General features: G+C 43.4%; 1 protein-coding gene across 3 annotated transcripts in view; it reads left to right on the top strand.

Moving 5' to 3' along the window:
- APBA1 (amyloid beta precursor protein binding family A member 1) overlaps window positions 1-21,116 on the top strand; it is a 483,473-nt gene that overhangs the window by 221,384 nt on the left and 240,973 nt on the right. For all 3 annotated transcript variants that reach the window (XM_078675748.1, XM_078675746.1, XM_078675747.1), the window contains one exon: window positions 4,636-4,757. The gene's annotated coding sequence lies outside the window, so the exon portion shown is untranslated. The remainder of the gene's footprint in view (window positions 1-4,635; window positions 4,758-21,116) is intronic.

The following is a 21,116-nucleotide window of genomic DNA, read 5'->3' as shown; positions in this document are numbered from 1 at the left end:
TTCGATGGCGATTCATCAGGACCAGAGGGATCTACCTACACTTTTTGGTAGTGGTCAAAAGGGCATTTAGAGTGTATAAGTGTCCACCAAACAGCACCCTAAAAAGTGGTACCTAGTAGATCATATAAACACAACCTGCAAGTAAAAACAAGAACAACATTAAAAAGAATGAAATATGCGTAACTCAATATTCTCAGTGGAACGGAGGGCATGCATATTAAAGATACCTGTTTGTCATGCTCAAACAGTGCTGGAGAACGTGAGTGACAATTGGCATGCATAATGTGAGCACACCGTGTCACTACAAATGGTATGGGGTAAAGGCAGCAACAGAGGAAGAGAGCAGAAATCAAGTAAACCCCATGAGGGTGAGTTTACATGAGTGAAATGGCCTTATCCAACATTGGACCAAGCAGCAGCCTATCCTCCAACAGGGCATACTCTGGCAACTGGTCCCCAACCTTCAGATGGCAGTGTAATGCATGTCGCAACTGTAAATAGCACAAAAATTCCTCCTCCCCATCTGTTATTCCGATTGCATGGTGACAAAATTTAGCATCTTCCCATTTTTCCAGACGTCACCCAGTAGATCAATGCCTATATTGCTCCATCCACGGAAGCCCCTGAGGCGCACAGTTCCCACCCAAAGAATTGACATTTCTAAGTTATACCCATGGTGTGCTTGAGATTGAGGAGACCCATGGTTCTGTACCATGTTGTTTCAAGCAGGTAGCCCCCCTCAATCCCTTTTGCACAGGCCTTGCTGCTGACAGCATTACAGCATATTAGAGTGCAGTAGCTGCACCCAGTATGTGCTTCACTGGGCCCCCTTTGTGTGAATCGGTTTATTAAGCGGGAGTGATTACAAACATTTTGTGCATAGGTTTTGCAATAATGATCAGGAACATTGGGCATTGGACGCCACTGGAGGTAGTTTGTGAGCATTGTAATTAGTGCATGAAAGGTGTTTGTAGGATGGAAAGTGGCTGGAAAGAAGGCATGGCTTGGCAGTTCGGGCTGGACTGTTCGCATGAGGCACAGGGTCAGACTGATTTGCATATGGCCATGTCTGAACTGGGGTGGCAGAGTGGGCTAAAGAACGGTGATGGATTAAACCCAGATCTGTTGACTGGGTGTGAGTGTTTGATTGGTTCAGATGCTCCGTCCATCACCACCCCCTTTCGTACCGCTTTGTTCGCCGTAAGTTGGCAGGGTATGCTCAGACGTGAGTCCCTTGCTCACTTTGCCACTTGATTCTAGCAAGCCTGGCTGAAGACGGCTGTAATGCCAGAAACCAGTCCTAGGAAGCTTGTTTCCGGTCCAGGGAAGGCATGGCTTGGCAGTTCGGGCTGGACTATTCTCATGAGGCACAGGGTCAGACTGATTTGCATATGGCCATGTCTGAACTGGGGTGGCAGAGTGGGCTAAAGAACGGTGATGGATTAAACCCAGATCTGTTGACTCGGTGTGGTGTTTGATTGGTTCAGATGCTCCGTCCGTCACCACCCCCTTTTGTACCGCTTTGTTCGCCATAAGTTGGCAGGGTATGCTCAGACGTGAGTCCCTTGCTCACTTTGCCACTGGATTCAAGCAAGCCTGGCTGAAGACGGCTGTAATGCCAGAAACCGGTCCTAGGAAGCTTGTTTCCGGTCCAGGGAAGGCATGGCTTGGCAGTTCGGGCTGGACTGTTCCCATGAGGCACAGGGTCAGACTGATTTGCTTATGGCCATGTCTGAACTGGGGTGGCAGAGTGGGTTAAAGAACGGTGATGGATCAAACCCAGATCTGTTGACTGGGTGTGAGTGTTTGATTGGTTCAGATGCTTCGTCCATCACCACCCCCTTTTGTACCGCTTTGCACCCCATAGAGAGCATCAAGAGCAGCGTATTTTATAGTTTTATAGAGCGCGAACCAGACCCATGAGGGTATCAGAGCGCTTTACAGGATTAAGGGTGGTATACAAACAGTTGGGAAGGAAGGGACTAATTGGGTAAAAAAGATAGATACATTATACAAGAAAAAAGAGCACGCAGTCTAAGGTCCAGGATACATATGGCCTAAAAAAGAAAAACAGGTAGATACATTATAAAAGAAGGCACACAGTCTCAACTCTTGGGTGGGATTCCCAGGAGTGCAGGATAGTATCATCCGTAAAAGCCATGGATAATGCCGAAGTGGAGGGTGGTACTTGCTGAGGTGATTGTAATGTGATTGTTAGGCGAGGCACTTATTCTTCCTCTTTGCTTCCTTTCTGTCCAGAATGTGTCTGAGGCAAATACGCAACATTTTCTGCCAGCGAGCAATCCCCAGAAGTTTTTCATAGCCAGAGCATATAGGGGGTGACTACCGCAGTCCATTGTGGCAAGGGAACAAGGAGTGCTGTCCCCAGAAGGCCGTCTGAGGAGAGAAACTGTGCCCCAGCCTGGTTCGTTTTTATCTGCAAAGGATGCACTGATGATTGGCACTGGGCTGCCACACAGCTGCTCAGAATTGGACATAGAAACCGAGACTGTACTCCAGCTGTAGGAAAGCCTCATTGACATTGAACAGACCTGCTTGGACCTTGCTGTGGTGTTATTAGGATTTGGAGCTGAGCTCTGCCCATTTTTACTGTCTGGGAACCGGTCATATTGAAGGTCTACTGGCCTGTTCTGCTGCTGACAGAGTGTCTTGCCTGCATGGTAACCACAGACTGCCCATAATGTCCATCTCCTTAGACAGACTGCCCAGTACTCCTCTTCACCCTCGCCAGATTCCAGAAGAGCGCTCCTCAAGAAACCAACATCATCTAGTTTGGTTGAGCTGAGTGGTGCCTGTGATAGGTGAGCACACCCCCTTCCTGCACCGTCTTTAACTGTTTTTGATCCCTTACATCTGTGTACTGAGGCTGGCATTTGTGCTAGCTGGAGCGAGGAGGCTATTGAGTGGTCACAATGTGTGTACTTTTATCCTAAGCCTTAGACACCATTGTCTCTGTGCACCACACAGCAGCCTGCCCATTCACCACCTAGGCCAGTCAGTCACTCAGTGTAAAGCTGCAGACTCAGAGTTGCTTGAACCCCCAGCTTTTGAGATGGCAACATTTTTACGGACTGATGGCATCTAATCCCCAACTGGAAGATAAAGACCTTTCGGGTATTTTCATTCCTTACCTGGACTGCAAAGCACTTTGCATTTTCCTTGTGAGTTACTGTACTGCTTTTATGCATTTTGAAACGCTGCTTTCTTTGTTTTATACAATATTACATATTCACAGTCACTAGCATGGCAAATGCTATATGTTTGTGATCTCAGTGCAAAGTATCTAGGATTTCACAAGATGAGTTTGAGCCTCCGTTTAACAGGACCATGTTTGTGAACATTAAACGCTTATGAACACTGTGAACATCCATCGATTTATTGTAACTGCATTGTGTGGCTCTTGTTTTTTTATTTTCTGGAGTGTTCTGGTGTTCATGATCCTCTAGTCATCGCAAACAGTGCTTAGAGCCAGAGATTCTTGTTTATTAGAGCATTGCTGGTGAATTGTGCTTTACGTGCTTACTCTGGTTGACCTTTATTAAACCATACGTACCTTTTTTATATTTTGAGATATTTTTAATGTGTTGTTGGAAAGAAATTAAACTCTGGATGGGTATTCACATTTTTATTGCAGCTGTGATAATTGTGTTGTTCTGCACAAGATTCAGGTCTCCACCGGTAGTCAACAGGTATAAGGACCATACTGACCAACGTCTATGTATCCTGGTTAGTGGGGAATGGCAACACTCCAGCCTTAGTTGGATCTTTGATTGCAAAGTTGGGCCTTTGAATGCAAGGATCTGGCAAAAAATGTCTTACCCATATCATGTGCTCACTGGGGGTCAGGTCTTTCAATATTCTTAGGTGTTTATTTGCTCCACACTTAAGTGTGGCTTGCTCCTGTATTTCTAGCAGTAAGATATGCTAACCCAAGGAAGAATTTTTTTGTGGGTCGTGTCTATAAGATACCATGTTTTAGTCCTGGAAATTTGTGCTTATATTTCACCTATGTTTTGTGTAAAGCACATCTATTCACAGAAAAAAACTTTGTGGATCACACCATAAAGCTGCAAGATGCCTTTAAGGGCAGTGGAAATTTAGCCATAATACCTGATGCTAACAGGCCGTTATAATGGAAGGCGTGCACCTTGTCCTTGCGAGCACTTCATGGCTATCTGATTCCCTTTCTTGTTTTTTCTGGGGTAGCTATTAGCCTTTTTCTGTATGACCTAACTTCCTATTTTTAGTTTCTTGTTTGTTTCTATAGTTTTAGTGTAGTTTCCACATCATGTTAGCTATACACTTATGGGCTCCTTGACCTCTCTAGGTGCACGTTGTTACAGTGTAAGTTCCATACTCGCATACTCACTGCCGAAGGAAGCAATCATCCTTGTATTGTGCATTTGTAACTCTTTGAAGTTCAATGTAATTGAAAAATGGTACTCTGGCAGTGTTCACTGTCCTTATAATAGCCTGTGTTTCTGTTAATTTTATGCTCTGTGACTTTGATTAAACAAATAGCAATGCTAACTTATTATGGAGATTTATTTACTTTTAAAAGTAAGTTTTAGCATTTTGTAGTTTATCGCTCATGAGTTTCTCCTCTTTTGGCAGATCACCATATTGACAATCAAGCTGGTTCCAAGCTGCCTGTACTCATTGGAGAGTAAGAGGACCCATAGGAGACATCGAGAATGAGGCAGGTGGCTCTGCCGTGCTCAGTGAGATGTGAGAAGGTAAGGTTGCATGGCTGCTGGACACTTTGTCCTGAGGGAAAGCTTCGAACATATGTATGTATTTATGCGAAAACGATAAGAAACGTTTACGAAAGTCAGGGTAAGGTAAAATCAGGTTGTGCACTGCTTGAGTGGGTTAGTATTGCTACACTGGTAACAATGCAAGATGTCTGCATATTAACATTCACAGTAGTATGTACCAGAAAGAGGCTGAAGGGTAAGAAGAGGAACACAGTGGTCATGATTACACAGTAACTGGCTCTTTTATGCAGGCAGAGATAATGTTTCTAGCCTATATCCCCCACACAATCTGGCTATCAAGAGTATTTGCCCACGAAACAAGTAATTACATATAGGGGAGAGGAGGCATTCTGCAACACCTGGTGATTTAGCACATAGTCCTGAAACTGATATAGTGCCAACCACTGGGTCTGAACAAAACACTGATAAACTGGACTTGATACTGAAAGAAATCTGAGACTTACGTTTGGCGATTGAAACACAAATAGGGACGCTTTCTACTAGCCTTAACCTCTTCAAGTGGATCATAAAAAGCTGGCGGACAGAGTAAGGTCGAATCAACTTGCCCTAGATGATTTGATACTGCAACAAATAATGCACACTTCCCAAATGGAACAACTGCAGTGTCAGTTAAGAGGCTTGCCAGATAGAGTGGATGATGCTGAAGGGAGATCCCGCCGAAATAATGTCCGAATACTGGGAATACAGGAGAGGAGTGAGGGGTCTAGTCCCACCCAGTTTGTTGAAAAATGGCTGCAAGAACATGTGGCAAGAAAGCGCCTCACGGACCTCTATAGTGTGGAGAGGGTGCATAGAGGGCCACCCAGACTTCCCCTTCCAGGGGCGCCGTCCAGACCACTGATAGCATGCACCCTCAATTATAAGGACCGGGACACGATCCTGCGTGCTGCGAGGGAGAATGTTTCCATCCACTTTGAAAATAAAAAGATCTCCCAATACTCAGATTTTACGTTAGTGGTTAAGAAAGCAAGAGCCACGTTCCAAGACATTAAAAAGAAACTGCAAACGAACAACCTGAAATATGCTTTACTTTTCCCGGGCCCATTTGAAAGTTATTTTTGGCCAAGATTCTCTATTTTTTTATAATCCCGAGGAGGTGACAGACTGGATGGACATTACCTTCACGCCTCCTGTGTCCCAGAACTCACTCCCGCTGAGTCAGTCCACACGCTCCTTGTCACAACGTGAAGATGCAGCCAGAATGGATAAGAATCAGCGCCATGGAAATGGACTTTGTGTGAGCCCATCTTTAGAGCAGATATCGGATAGCCAATGAGATGCCCTCTTGACAGTAGTAGCTCTGCCAAGTCCCGGGTTGGGTCTGTCCACGCCTCGAATGATGCCACAGTTCACTCTGACTCTGACACTAGTCTGGCATTGTTTCCATTAGTAACTCCACAGACTGCAAATGACTTCTAAAATTGTATGCTGGGCCCTCCAGAAGTTGGTATAGTATAATGTATTGATCAGTATGACTTGCTGTATACACTGATACTTGATGGTCCAGTTCTATATGTTTCTTTCATGCTGATGGGGCTTGTGCTGGAGCGATAGGAACAATGTAACTACATACAGGGTAATGTATGTTAGGAATGTGGTGGTTACATGGGTTACATACCCGCATTGACAGAATATTTTGCTCCTTGAATATACTTGGCCTCGTCAGCGGCTCAACATACCTAGGCAAAACATTATCAGATCATAATTCCATAGAATTTACACACCAGTGGGGCAGGATTCCTACCTTGATACCGACTTGGAAACTGCAGCCCCTGCTATTAGAGGACCTGGTCTTTCGTAGTGCACTATCCACAGCCATAGACAATTATTTTACTGAAAATGCGAATACATCTAGCACGCGTCATGGGATGCCTTTAAAACCGGATACGGGGGTAGCAATTTGCACAAAAACGGGAGCACGACTTGCTCTAATTGAACAACTTAGAGGTCGAAAATCGCCTGGGTAGATTGGAGCAGGAAGCTGTACTGAACAGAGCACAACAGGCACAGTTACAATAAGCACATATAAAACACGCGGCGCTCTTAGAAGATCTGCGCGTTTTAGATTATCTCCTTTACCCTCAGAAACAACATGCCACAGCAGATAGAGCGGGCCCACTCCTTTCTAAAATTGTTAAAGATGCCCGTCAGTATCCCCTATTCTATAGATCGGAATATGGAGGGTGACACGGTCTGTATCCAGCTAGACATAAACACTGCCTTTAAAAATTACTATGAGAAATTATATGAGAAACTGACTGACTTTAATGATACAGACTTTGAGCCCTTCTTTGAAGGTCTACAGCTCCCACAATTATTACAAAACCAGGAGAAGGAGCTGAGACAGCCAGTGACTTGCATGGAAATTAAACAGGCGGTTAAAGCTTTGCCTCGTAGTAAAGTACCAGTGGTTTGCCTATTGAATACTATACAACATACTCTGACTTATTGATGCCTCACTTACAGCTGTTGTATCAGGCATCAGTAGACACTGGTACACTTCCCCTTACCACGTTACAGGCGACTGTGGTCTCGGTCCTGAAACCGGGCCGTGATAGTGTGGATATGGCAGGATACAGACCCCTCTTACTTCTCAACACAGAATATAAAATACTGAGTGAGTTATTGGCGAATAGACTTTGCCAGTTCATACACACTGATCAATGCGGCTTTGTTCCGGGCAGAAACATGGCGCTAAATATTAGGAGACTGCACCAAATAATGACATATGCGCCGACAACAGTCAATGCGGGGGGATGCATTTCGCTTGATCTATGTCAAGCCTTTGATTCTCTACAAGGGCAATATATGTTCCATAACCTTTCCAGATTCGGCATCCCTGAGGAATATAAACAGTAGGTGAGATTGCTGTACTTGAACCCCACGGCACGTGCACTTACGGGACAACATATTTCACAGCAATACAGTGTAGCACGGGATACCAGACAGGGTTGCCCATTGTCGCCCTTATTATTCATTTTAGCTTTAGAGCCTCTCTTGCAGAAACTTCAAAATATGGCAGAACACAAGTGGATCGAAATGGGAACCACTACACATATCGTCTCTGCATAGGCGGATGACTTAATTTTATATTTCAAGAATTTGGACGAGGACTATTAACCCATACCTGCTACATTTGATATGTTCCAGCGGCTCTCCAGTCTCTCGATAAACGAGAACAAGTCCTATGTCTATTTTTTTACTGACACATCACGTAGCGGTCCCCTGTGCTTTGGGAAGTGGACGGTTCAAATAGCACCTAATACCTTCAATTATTTAGGAATCCAGGTATATAGGGAAAAAATAGATCTTTTAGATGGTAACTTGAACTGTACTATAGCTGCGCTCAAACCCCAAATAAAATTCTGGACCTCCCTGCCCATATCGGTGGCGGGTAGTGTGGCTATTGCCAAGATGGTGATGCTCCCTAGATTGTTATATTACTTCACTAACTTGCCCATTATCGTTCCAGCACAGGTATTTAAACTATTGACCTCCCTATTAATTGACCTGATCTGGGGAACAGGTCGCAGGCGTATCGGAATTGCGAAGCTACAATTAGACACCAAACATGGGAGTATGGGGGCCCCGGACCTGAAAGCTTATTGTTATGCGAGCCAGCTACAATGGCTAGCATACTGGGTGGCGGGCTGTAATCTTCAAGAGATTGGTATGACTCACCAGTCATGGGAAAGAGGGGACATACATAGACTCTTACTACCCAATTGCAGGAGTCCTCAGACAGCACCCCACTTATTGAGAGTTGCGTTGTTATACTGGAGGAGTGCTTTGAAGTACACTAAAACGGTAGCCCCATACACCCCCTACTATCCCCCTTTTGGGGATCCCCTTACAGTCGGGTACGGTTACTAGTAGAAGAATATTGGCCTGGAGGGATGCGGGAGTGAACACGGTAGGCATGTTCTTTTTGGACGGTACCCTGATGCCCCATGATGTCTTTGTCCGAGAACATGGGGTGCCAAGTACATTGTTTCTCCCGCATGCTCATGTTTCAAGATACATACGTACCAATTGGGCTGTGGAGGGGATAGAACCAGCACCACACACACTACTCACTATGCAATTTTTGATGGGAAATGGACGCCACTTGACTAAGGGGCTCTACAGAGGGATCCGCACGATAACAGCAGTGTCGCTCCAACCCCTCCGTAGCAGGTGTGATATAGACGTGGGTCGCGTGCTCACTGACAAAGAATGGGTCGCTATATAGGAATACCCAAAGAAGGTATCCAGGAACCCTAAATTTAAGTTTATACAGCTCATGCTCCTACATAGGACTTACTTGACTCCACGCAGACTAAGTTCCATGTTCCCAGACGCAGTGGATAGTTGCCCAAAAATTTCATGCATCGGATGCAGAACTAATACATATGCTGTGGAGCTGCCCACGATTAAAGCACTATTGGGCGTCCGTATGTAAGATAATGAAGGATATCGCCCCGGTGCAGAATATTGACTTGATGGAGTACTGTCTACTGGGGTTGGGCCCAAAAGGGACGAAGGGAAACCCTATTAACAACTTTGCTAATCTTGACTTAATATTAGCAAAGCGGAATATTACCATGAGGCGGAAGACTGCATCACGACAGGATTGACACAGGAAATGATTAGATGGGGCAGAGCAGAGGGTGCTGAGCTGAAAAGAGAAGAACACAGGGGATTACCTAAAAAAAACTTTTCTATGGAATGGAATGTGTTATTAGAAGAGTTTATTGCTGTCTATGTGCAAACGTGCTGATGGTTTCCTTATACACCCCCTCGAACCCTCTGACAGAATGCTGGGAGCGGTCTGGGCTGAAGTACGTCTTTATTGTACAAATATCATTAATGCTCCGATGTGATGCAGTGGATTTACATAATTATACTGTACTGGTGTGGGTCAATCGGATGTGTAGGATTCAGGCTGAGTCTGTAGCGGGGAGGGGGGTGGGTATAGAGTTTAAATTCGTTTTTATCAATGGGAGAGACACGGTTCCCAGGAATTGTTTCTCTGGTCAGATATATAAAACTGCGTGGTCAATTGTGATGTGATCATATTGTTCAACGTCCGAAAAGCAGTGTAGGGATGGGGCTATCTTATCTTATTCTATGACAACTGCCGATTTGTTATATACATGGGGCAATACTTCTCTATATGCTTGCAATGATGTTTCTTGTGGGATTTTATATGATGACATGTACAATTACCAGCTAATGTCTCCTGGTTTACTTTTCAATGTAAAATCAATAAAATGTGTTAAAAATAAATAAATAGGGGAGAGGAGTTGGCCTAACGGCTACGGCGATCGACCTCGAATCTGGGGAAATGGGTCTGAGTCTCGGCAATGACGCTGAACATCCTGTGATTCTGGGCAAATCGCTTAATCTCCCCGTGCAAAACAAAAACAAATGTGTCCTCATGTAATGCAACTGGTGCTATGTAAAGTGCTCTGATTGGGTCAAGTTTGCTCTATAAAAAAACTCTGTAAAAAAAATAATAATATATATATAGACCTAGACTTACTGTGTCCAAAATGATTTGGCCCCATCCTAGGGACTAATACACATCCATTCACCACTTGCAGGTGTAGCCGGTATGGCGAGGGTAGTGCGGGGTGTTTGACAGGAGAGCAGGTAGAAGTGGGACCATTCTGTGCTCCCTTGTGCCATGCAAGGATTTCATACAGGAGCCAGGAGCTGATGCGGAGCTGTTTTTGCAGCCCGAACCTCATGTGGATTTATCGGCTGGTCAAATGGGATCTGGTCTTCCTGCACCCTAGAAATGTGGATCACCGGCTTGGTTATAATTGAGCATAGTGGTATCCCACCAGGGTATTCCCAACTTTTCACCAGACACTCTGCGTCCTCTAATTGCGGTTCAGCATATGCGACTATACTAGCACAACGTTGCTAATCATAAAACCTGGTAATACTCCTAGTGATTATGTAAATTATGAGTTTAATACCTTCTTGCATTTGCCAAGTTATTTTATCCTCTTCTCATCTGGTCTACAATGACATTTACCAGTTTTTGTGGATCAATCTTTTTGATACAGTGTTCTAATTAGTAAAACCTCTTATCCTCACACTTGTACACCCATAAAGTTTAGTCGAGCCTGGTTTAGCCAGCTGAATATGCTTTTGTTTAAATTGTGCTATTTTACTTTGACCCTCCCATACCAATATTGATAAAGCATATTGACACGCACTAAATAGCATAGCATTCCCAGGATTTATGGATTCCATATCATATAGTTAAGTACTGAGCTGACCCTGAAGCTAACATACACATTTTCCAGATTATGACATTTATTCTTCCATTGATTAATCACTGTTCCTTGTTGTAACACATGTTCTCGGTCTACTACAATTTTGATAGGTGGTCTATTGATTTAACGATCAATCTTGTCAATGAATGCCACTGAGTGGTAGCTGTAAAACACTGGTACTTAACAGGTCCGTGAACAAAATACTAAAGCACGGTCTTATGGCTTCCATCAACTTGATTACAAGTAGGAACTCCTGTGACCTGATCTTAAATTGGTGGGTGGAAACCTAAAATATCTCTTGTGGCCTCCCTACACTGAGGTGCATCAAACATCATGAACATTTTGAAGAAGGGAATGCAGTGGAGATGGCAAAGGGAGAATATTATGATAAGACTGGAAGCAAAGAGGCCAACCTATCTAGACAACAATGTGAACTGACAATCAGCCCTTAGAAGCCCACACCACCTGACACTGAGAACCCATGGCCTGTCGACGAGTCAAAAATAATGAGCAATATAAAAAATTCCCTATCTCTTCAAATCATCTATGTGCTGTCGAATCTTCTTCTTTCTTCAAACACATGAGGAGAGACATGGGACTGAGGCCAGCAGACACCTGCCATTTACTCCCCTCACCCCCACACAAAAGTTGCCCAGCATCATGCATCAAGTAATATTTTCAGACAATTTTTCCCTGACATATCTGATCTCGTCAACATGTAAAGGAGGGCAATTGTTCCTCGACTTGTGAAGAAACCAGCAGTAAGCCCAAAGAACCAAGGCATCTACAGGCAGACAACACATCCCAGAAACATCCTCCCTAAAAGGAGAACACAAGGCAACAGCAGAGATATATCGACATAATAAGCACCTCTATGATAGAAATGAGAATAATGCATCACTGTTCATTTACATCTGACGTCACGGTGTCTGCTGCCTAACGGAGCAGCTCCTAAAAATATATATATATCTATATATATATATATATATATATATATATATATATATATATATATATATATATATTCACTGAAAAAACCATAGGTTATAGACCATATATAGTTAGGAATTAGCATTTACAAAACCTTGAAAATTCACTGAAAAAACCATAGGTTATAGACCATATATAGTTAGGAATTAGCATTTACAAAACCTTGAAAATTCACTGCAAAAACCATAGGTTAGAGACCATATATAGTTAGCTGGACATTTTATTGACATAAAACCAATGAAATTCCATATATAGTTAGTTGCACTAACTATATATCGCGCACCCGCAATCCACTGCTGATGATGTCACATATTACATCATTCATGACATGGTCAGTGACATCACTGATGACATCACTGATGACATCTCAAATGACATCACTGATGACATCACTGATAACAACATCCAGTGATTTTTTGTTTCTATAAAGTTTAAATATGTCTTACATATTGAAGAATGAGTGGATGTGTAAGTGTCTGGACGAAGGATTTAGTAGGTGCATGACTGACTGTATGAGTGAGTGATTAAATGTGTCTCACTGAGTGCATGGGTTAGTGACTAAACTGTCTTAATTTGTGCATCATTATGTCTGTTGTTCTGTAAACTGCTGCATGTGTTGATCAGTAGCTATATGAGTAACTATATGGGTTATTGATTGATTGCCCAAGTATTTGTATGGGAGACTGAGTGTGTGTGTGGCTAGCTGGGAGGTGTGTGACTCTGTGCAGATCAATCTGTACTTGTATCAATGATTGTATAAGAAGGTAAGTATGTGTTAGTATATGTTTGAAAATGTAAGGTGCTCTATGTTTAACTGTATAGACAAGAAAATGGCAGTGTCATTGATTCTTTACAGGACTGACTAGGTGTGTGAGTAACTCCATGGATGAGTGGCAGACTGTGAGTGTCTGTATAGGTGTATGAGTGCATATGATAGTGTTGTAAAGATGAGTGATTGTATGTATGAATGATTGTATGGGTGAATGAGTGAAGGTGTGTGTAGACGTAGCAATCAGTGAGTGCGTATGTAGTAACTAGTATTGGTGTGTCAATGGTTTCAAAAATTATACTCTCTTTTTAACACTGGGTGAAACAGAGGTTATATTAAAATGTGAGGAGATGCATTGTATTGTCACATGAATGATATCATCAGTGATGTGGTCATTGATGTCAAATGAGATGTCATCAGTGATGTCATCAGTGATGTCATCAGTGATGTCACTGACCATGTCATGAATGATGTAATATGTGACATCATCAGCAGTGGATTGCGGGTGCGCGATATATAGTTAGTGCAACTAACTATATATGGAATTTCATTGGTTTTATGTCAATAAAATGTCCAGCTAACTATATATGGTCTCTAACCTATGGTTTTTGCAGTGAATTTTCAAGGTTTTGTAAATGCTAATTCCTAACTATATATGGTCTATAACCTATGGTTTTTTCAGTGAATTTTCAAGGTTTTGTAAATGCTAATTCCTAACTATATATGGTCTATAACCTATGGTTTTTTCAGTGAATTTCAATGGTTTTTTAATAGCAAATATCATAAGCTGTCGAATGTCAAGTACGTGGTAAGTAAAAACATTTTCGTGTTTATGCACACTGATCTGCTTTGAATGCTGCCCCCCACCCCTCATTTCTATTAGGAGTACTCTCTCTTTGCAGATAGTGAAGGGTAGTTAACGCAGCCCTTTGCCCCCTTTGTAATCCGTCGTGCCTGCTTCTCTCTCCATTTGATTGATTGTTCTCTTTGGTTCATTCTCTATTTACAAACAAGCACAGAGTCGCAATACTCTGTTTAGTCTTTGCAGATAGCGAAAAATCGTGTAAAAAAACAAAAGGAATCGAGCAAAATCAGTAGGCCACTAATGGGATCTCTTTTTGACCTCGCTAAAATAGAAACATTAGGAACAACCTGTTGAAAATAGCAATGCGTATGTACATAAGCGGCGTTCATTTGTGTTCACAGTACCCCTTGTTGATTGTTTGAATCGAGCATTGAATTGTTCGAAGTTGGTTCTCTTAAGGATCTTCTCTGCCTGCAAACGAGGAAGAATAGGAATATTCTCTCTCCCTTTGCAGATAGTGAAGGGTAGGTAACGCAAGCCTTTAACACGTCGTACCTATTTCATTCCTCATTGATTGATTGATTGTCCGAACATTGACTGTTTGGGAATTAGTTCTTTTTGGAGGTATTCCCTGTTTGCAAATAAACGTAGGAAAATCTTTGCAAGTAGTGAAAGGGTACGTAATGCGGACCTTTCTCCCCCGTTGTAATCTGTCATGCCTATCTACTCCCCACTGATTGATGCACCTGTTTCACCCGGACCATTTACTAGAGATACGTCATCTGGCCCGACCAGAGAGCACCCCTAGTGAAAAGGACATATGCAATAATAACGAAGTGATCACTGTATCCTGTTAACAGAAACTTTAGCATGAAACAACCTGGAAAGAAAAGAATAGGAAAACGAAAATCAGTAGGCCACTGATGAACATGAACTTTTATTAAACAACGAACAAAGAAACGATAACATAACGTAATGATAAAACCTATTAATGTCCTAGAAACAAGAAAACGTTAAAATATGCCAATGGCGAGAGACCAGAAAAACAGTAAGAGAAACCAAATCACCCCTCGCTGTCCCACCGCCTGCCACGCCAAAAAAATCGATAGACTAGGGAAAATGCAAGTCAGTAGAACATCCGCCCCCACTCTGGAAACTTCCAAGGTGGGGCAGGGTTGCGGCTACGCCCAGCCGGGAGCAGCCCATATAAGGCAGGTCCTGCTGCCACGCCTCGGCCAGGAGATCCTAACGTAGGGTGTAGCCGGAGGAGAGGCCGAGGCCAGCGGGACCCGGCCAGGGGATTGCCTTTACAACGCTGAACAGTTGCAGGGGGGGGGGAATGTCTCCTCGACCCTCCCCTCTCTCTCCCAGTCCGGCCGCGGTGGCCCTTGAGAGTTGCAGGTACTCCCGCCACATGCTCTTCCGGTCCGGCCACCAACGGTCGGGGGGCCGAGGCCGACGGGATCCGGCTGCAGCCGATAAACCAAGGAACCCGTTCATGGGGCCAGAGCCAGGGGCGTCCGGCCGACATCTACCGGAAGCCCGGCCCGAAGACGGACGGGACACTTCTTCTTTCATGAATAATGGCTGCGACAACACTGGGGGGGGATGTCTTGCACATGCCTCCGACCCCCCCCCCCCCCCCCCCCCCTCGTCCTCATCGCCTGGTCCGGCCATAACAAATCTCAAGCGAGACGCCGTGGGGGGCACTGGGAGGGAGAGACAGTGCGAACAGGCCTCTCCCGCCTCCCCAGGTGGAGGCTTCCCAGCTGCACCCTCAGCGCTCCAGGCGCCCGGAAAAGGGTTCTTCCACTGTGGCCATGCTGCAACGTCTCGCCCGGCAGGGTGGAGCCCGTCCGCTCATTTGACCCCGCGATCGCCAGTAGCTACCGAACTCTCAAAATGGCGGTCGACCTGGCAAGAGCGGGCCCAGCATAAAGAAATGGCCCGGTCACTGGTTGACTCCACCACCGTAGTCCTCCACGACCTTGAAGATTCTAGAGGAGCCGCGGGAGTCTCCGACCCCCGATGGGGAATGACTGCCATGATCGCCCGTGGAGTGACGAAACTGTATCCGCGGGATGTCGGCGCTCCCATGCTGGCGCCAGCCTCACTTTGAATTACTAGAATCCTGCAGACCTCAGTTCCGGTGAAAGCACAGTGTGACCCGGTAGGAAAAATTGTTGCACCCCCTCCCCTTTTTGACTGATAGTTCAAACCACCGATCCTTTCCTTTGCCCTTTTAACGGAACTTTGGACTGCCTCCCCCTCTTTTACATTTTCTAGAGAAAACAAAACATTAACCACTACATTAGCATAGCAGTTGACACCAGAACTGTTTTCAAATTTAAAACCAACAACATCTTCAACAGAATCCTTTTTGTTTCTGCTGTGACCCTGCTACAGCACAGGCATTGTCCCCAGCAGTAATTCTGCAATGCCGGTAAGAATAGCTGTGGTGCCTACTGGACTCACTCACCCCCGCGGCGCCCCACGCCGTTATTTGCTGGGCGGCAACTTACTAGACATCACTTTCGTGCCATCTAGATTTCAGCGCGTTCTGCTGCCTTGGAACTATTCGCACAACAGACCGCTACTGACAAGAATATTTCATTATTGGTGCTGTCAATTTCAATAAATCTATTGGATAATTCAAAAGAAATTGCCACCGTCTCTTCGTTGTTTAAATGTTTTTACTGTTTTTGTTTTGTTGTATATATTTATATGTTATTAAAGTTTTATATTCCTACTACTTTGTTGGAGTGCTATATATTTTTAATGTGAGACATAATTGTAAAAACTTTGATGTACAAAGAGTCATTCCTGGAATCTTCCGCTTCAGGCTCGGTCCCCTCCCCAATCACAATACAGGATGGTTTTCAGATAGTAGGAACACGTGTGGTGTGACGGATCTCATCGGGTGTGGGCCTTGATCTACTATAACTCCTTTGAAGAGGGGTGATTCTTTACAGCTGGGGCCATAAACTACATCTGCAGGGCTAGGTGATAGCCTGGACAATCGGACACAGAGGAAGAGGAGTGTCAGAGGGTGCGGTAGTGAATAGGGCGAAAGGGAGGTGTCGGGCGGGCACAGAGTGTGATTCTCAGGGAAGAGCAGCGCAGATGGGGGGAGGTTTATTGCCCATGCATAAGACAGAGAGCGGGGGTGACCAGTGCCTGGGGAAGATGCTTGCGAGGGTGAGGAGCCATGCTACGAATCGACAGCGTGCAGAGAGTGGGTCTGGTCAAGGCATCTAAAATGGCTGCCGTGCACGACAAAAGTGTGGCATTTCAAAAAAGGCAAGATGGCGCAGACAATGTTTTTCAACACTTCCTCATTTCCTTCGAATCGAACGTTAACAGACGTTGGGGCATATTACCAAAGTTAAGCGATATTTATCGCTAACGATGCTAACCAACGAATTTTTTACCGCTAAGCATCGTCAGAAATTATCGAAGATAAACCTTGCTATTATCAAGGTTTATCGCAAATGCGATAATAAACGGCCGCAATGCATGAATATCGCTAAAAACTCAGCGATATTCATGCATTACCGAGTTAATGCTCTTAGCCATGTTATCCACCTCCCATTGGATAACATGGCTAAGAACTGCTCAGGGCAGGTGTTACTTTTTGGAGATATTCGCGCTTAGCGCGAATATCTCCAAAAGTTGGTAATAGGAGATAGATATCTTGCATGTTGTAATGCAAGTTATTGTGGTATATGGAACTCATACCATAATCTCTCAGGAAAGCAGAAACTGATCCTTTTGGGACCGCCTAAAAAGGCCTAGGGGGTGAGGAGTACTCTACTTTGCCCCCTTTTCACGTTCCGAACTATTTTATTTTACTCTCTTCTGTAATTACACAAAATAGCAGCGATAAGATGCATCGGAGACACACAGTGAGAGAAAGGAGGCCGGAGATGAAGAAGAGATGTCAAATACACATTGGAGATAATATAGTGGCAGAAGGGAAGTAAATATGAGTAAACTTACCATGTAACATAAAAATGTTGCACTCTATACTATAAGTCTCATTTTATACTACAATCACTTCGCTACAACCTCATAAATTAAAAATAAAAATGAATAATGTCTCAAACAATTTTTGATTTCTAAATATAAATTTATTCTTCAGAATTTTCTAAATTTGAAAGAACTAGTAACATGTCCTCATCAGCAATTTCCTCATGAAAAGTCTGCAATGATGATTCTTCTAACTCTATGGTCTCCAAACATTCGATAAATTTGCCATCAACAGATTGATCAAAAAAATCATTCAAGTCATCTCCTCCTTGTGACAATATTTCATTATTGGTGCTGTCAATTTCAATCAATGTAGTGGAATCATTCAAGTCATCTCCTCGTGACAATATTTCATTATTGGTGCTCTCAATTTTAATCAATGTAGTGGAATCATTCAAGTCATCTCCTCCTTGTGACAATATTTCATTATTGGTGCTGTCCATTTCAATCAATCTAATGGAATCATACAAGTCATCTCCTCCTTGTGACAATATTTCATTATTGGTGCTCTCAATTTCAATCAATGTAGTGGAATCATTCAAGTCATCTCCTTGTGACAATATTTCATTATTGGTGCTGTCCATTTCAATCAATCTAATGGAATCATACAAGTCATCTCCTCCTTGTGACAATATTTCATTATTGGTGCTCTCAATTTCAATCAATGTAGTGGACAATTCAAAAGAAATTGCCACGGTCTCTTCATTGTGAGCCATTTTATTTTGAAATTGCTTGCTGTAAATTGCAGAAAAAAATAATCACTTTCATTTATCGTTTTTAGTAATACATAATATAAAACTAACTTTATCAAGTATTTAGTATAACAGAAGGACTGCAAATAAATAACAGAAAACATTTTTCAAATTATCTTCAAGTGTACAACATAGTTCCCCTTACAAATTAACAACTCACCTTTTTAAAAGTAGGAGAAGTGTTAGTACTGTGTAAATCAAACACCAGAAATTCACCACCAAAAATTCCTCACAAATGTACCTCAGACAGTAGTATCACAAAATGGCTGTGGTTTCCTCTCATTTGACATATATACATAACCAACTAACTTTCATCACACACAAATACAAAACCAAACTAACATTTTAATTGGTTCTAAATTTCAACACTTTCAAATGTGTTTTCCCCATGCAATTTTCCATAGGACATTTACATACGTCTACAGCCTGAATGGCTGAACGGAATTACACCAAACTTGGCAAAATGGTACATCAAACCTAAGAGGTCAGGAAGGATCTACTATGCCCCCTTATGGTCATTTCCCCCTTCGCTTTGGCCTCCTCTTGTCTCTCAATCCTACCGAGAGACAAGATGGCGGCCGCTACGGACTGTTTGGAATGTTGACAGACGCCGGAGAACCAATCAGCTTCGCAAAGCTCCGTAACGCGAAAAGTACGCGAAGCGGAGCGCTGTTACAGATATATATCTTTTTTTGAACGTTAATTTCTCAAAATCCACTGGAGCACATATATTGAGACCTAGCAAAGGCACATCGGGCTACCAGTCCCTAATATTTTGCCAAGTTTCGTGCAAATCCATTCAGCCGTTCGATTATTATTATTATTATTTTTTTTTGCCCCGCGGGACCCTTTTAAAACCTCCACATCAAACGTAGGGGGTCAGCGAGGATCTACTATTCCCCCTTATGGTCATTTGCCCCTTCGCTTTGGCCTCCTCTTGTCTCTCGATCCTACCGAGAGACAAGATGGCGGCCGCTACAGACTGTTTGGAATGTTTACAGACGCCGGAGAACCAATCAGCTTCGCTTCACAAAGCTCCGTTGCGCGAAAAGTACGCGTACTGGAGCGCTGCCCGGTCCGCTGTTACAGATATATATCTTTTTTTAAACGTTAATTTCTCAAAATCCACTGGAGCACATATATTGAGACCTACAAAAGGCACATCGGGCTACCAGTCCCTACAATTTTGCCAAGTTTCGTGCAAATCCATTCAGCCGTTCGGGCTAAAAGTGAGGCCAACCGCCCTATGGAAAACTCAATGTTAAAAACACGTTTTGGGACCCCCCTTTTTTCCCGGCCCCCCCTTGACGAACCCCCCCCAAATTTTCAAGGGCTGCTCAGAAACAAAATGTGCCATTTTCCTGAAAATTTCAGCCAATTCCGTCCACAAACGCCAAAGTTATTAGACATAGAATTTTCAAAAATCCCATAGAGAAAAAATCCTAACTATATATACCTACTGGCGACCGCCAGTAGGTAATATATATATATATATATATATATATATCTTTTTCTCTGACATTTAAGGTAGGAGAAAATGAAAAAAGCATTTGTGATCCTCACTTGATAAATTGCACTCCTGATCTGGAGAGACAATGCATATTGCCGCACATGTTAATGCAGGATTTGAAACCAATCTGCAGAAAACACTGCAAAGTTATTCATCACAGCCACACATTTGGGTGGCACTGAAGGACAGCGAGGAAGGGTAGCCATGTATTACGAGGAATAAAGGACTCCCATTCCTTATGTGAAGAAGATGTTGTAAGTCACCTGTGAGCTCCGTGGCCAGAAAGAACAAGCCCTTCCACCCAATTCTTCTATGAATTTCAAGATTCGGGTTTTGAATTGTAAGCTGTAATGTTTCTCATGAATGCTGCTGTTTCTTGTCTTGCTTCCAATTCTTCCTTCGTTTCCGCATCAGTCGCCGATTGAAATGTATTCCATTTAAGTCATGCATTCCGAAAATAAACCATATAAAGAAAAAGAGACGAGCTGAAAGGCTGTACAGCTTTGTTATCTGTGCGGAGAATAGAAGGATGTTGGCTGTGACTCGCAGCGAGGACACAGATGTTTCAGTAATCGACTCCATAACACCTCAGTTTAAGAGGCGAAACCATCCATCAGTGTTTAATGTAGAGTTTAGAAATGCAGGGAAAGCACCTCTGCAAATGAAACTAATTTAAGGAGCACATCTGCCGCTTGCAGCAATTAGTATACAAAAAGAGAGATTTCCAGCTTCCCAGGACTACACACCTTGAATTACAGGCAGCAGTGACCTCGCACACATCCAGGGAGTGAAGCTGGGAGAGAAGTGCAGGTCCTAATTAAAAATGCATTGACAAAGTCAATAAGATTGATTTTTTTTTGTAGACCGGGTCACACAATAGAAATGCATACCTTTAAACACTCATCCGCCATCTTGCACCCGGAGTAAAACAGCTACGGGCCTCTCAGACCAGCACACGTACACCAGATGGCTCAGTGAGCTTTTAATAGATAAGTTGAACTGAAGGTAGCAAATTGGAACCTGGCAAGGAAGTTGAACTGAAGGTAGCAAATTGGAATCCCGGCAAGGAGGACTCAACCTTCCCAGATTGATACAAAAGAATGAAAAAACACCTGTAATTTACAGTGCTTAGAAACATCAGAAGTGATAATTGAGAAAAACAGATCATTATTGCTTCTACTGACAGGCACACT

This window comes from Lissotriton helveticus, chromosome 2_1 (assembly GCF_964261635.1).
Source record: "Lissotriton helveticus chromosome 2_1, aLisHel1.1, whole genome shotgun sequence".
Classification (NCBI taxonomy): domain Eukaryota; kingdom Metazoa; phylum Chordata; class Amphibia; order Caudata; family Salamandridae; genus Lissotriton; species Lissotriton helveticus.
Note: the sequence above shows the minus strand (reverse complement) of the source record. Positions and strands in the feature narration are given on the sequence as shown.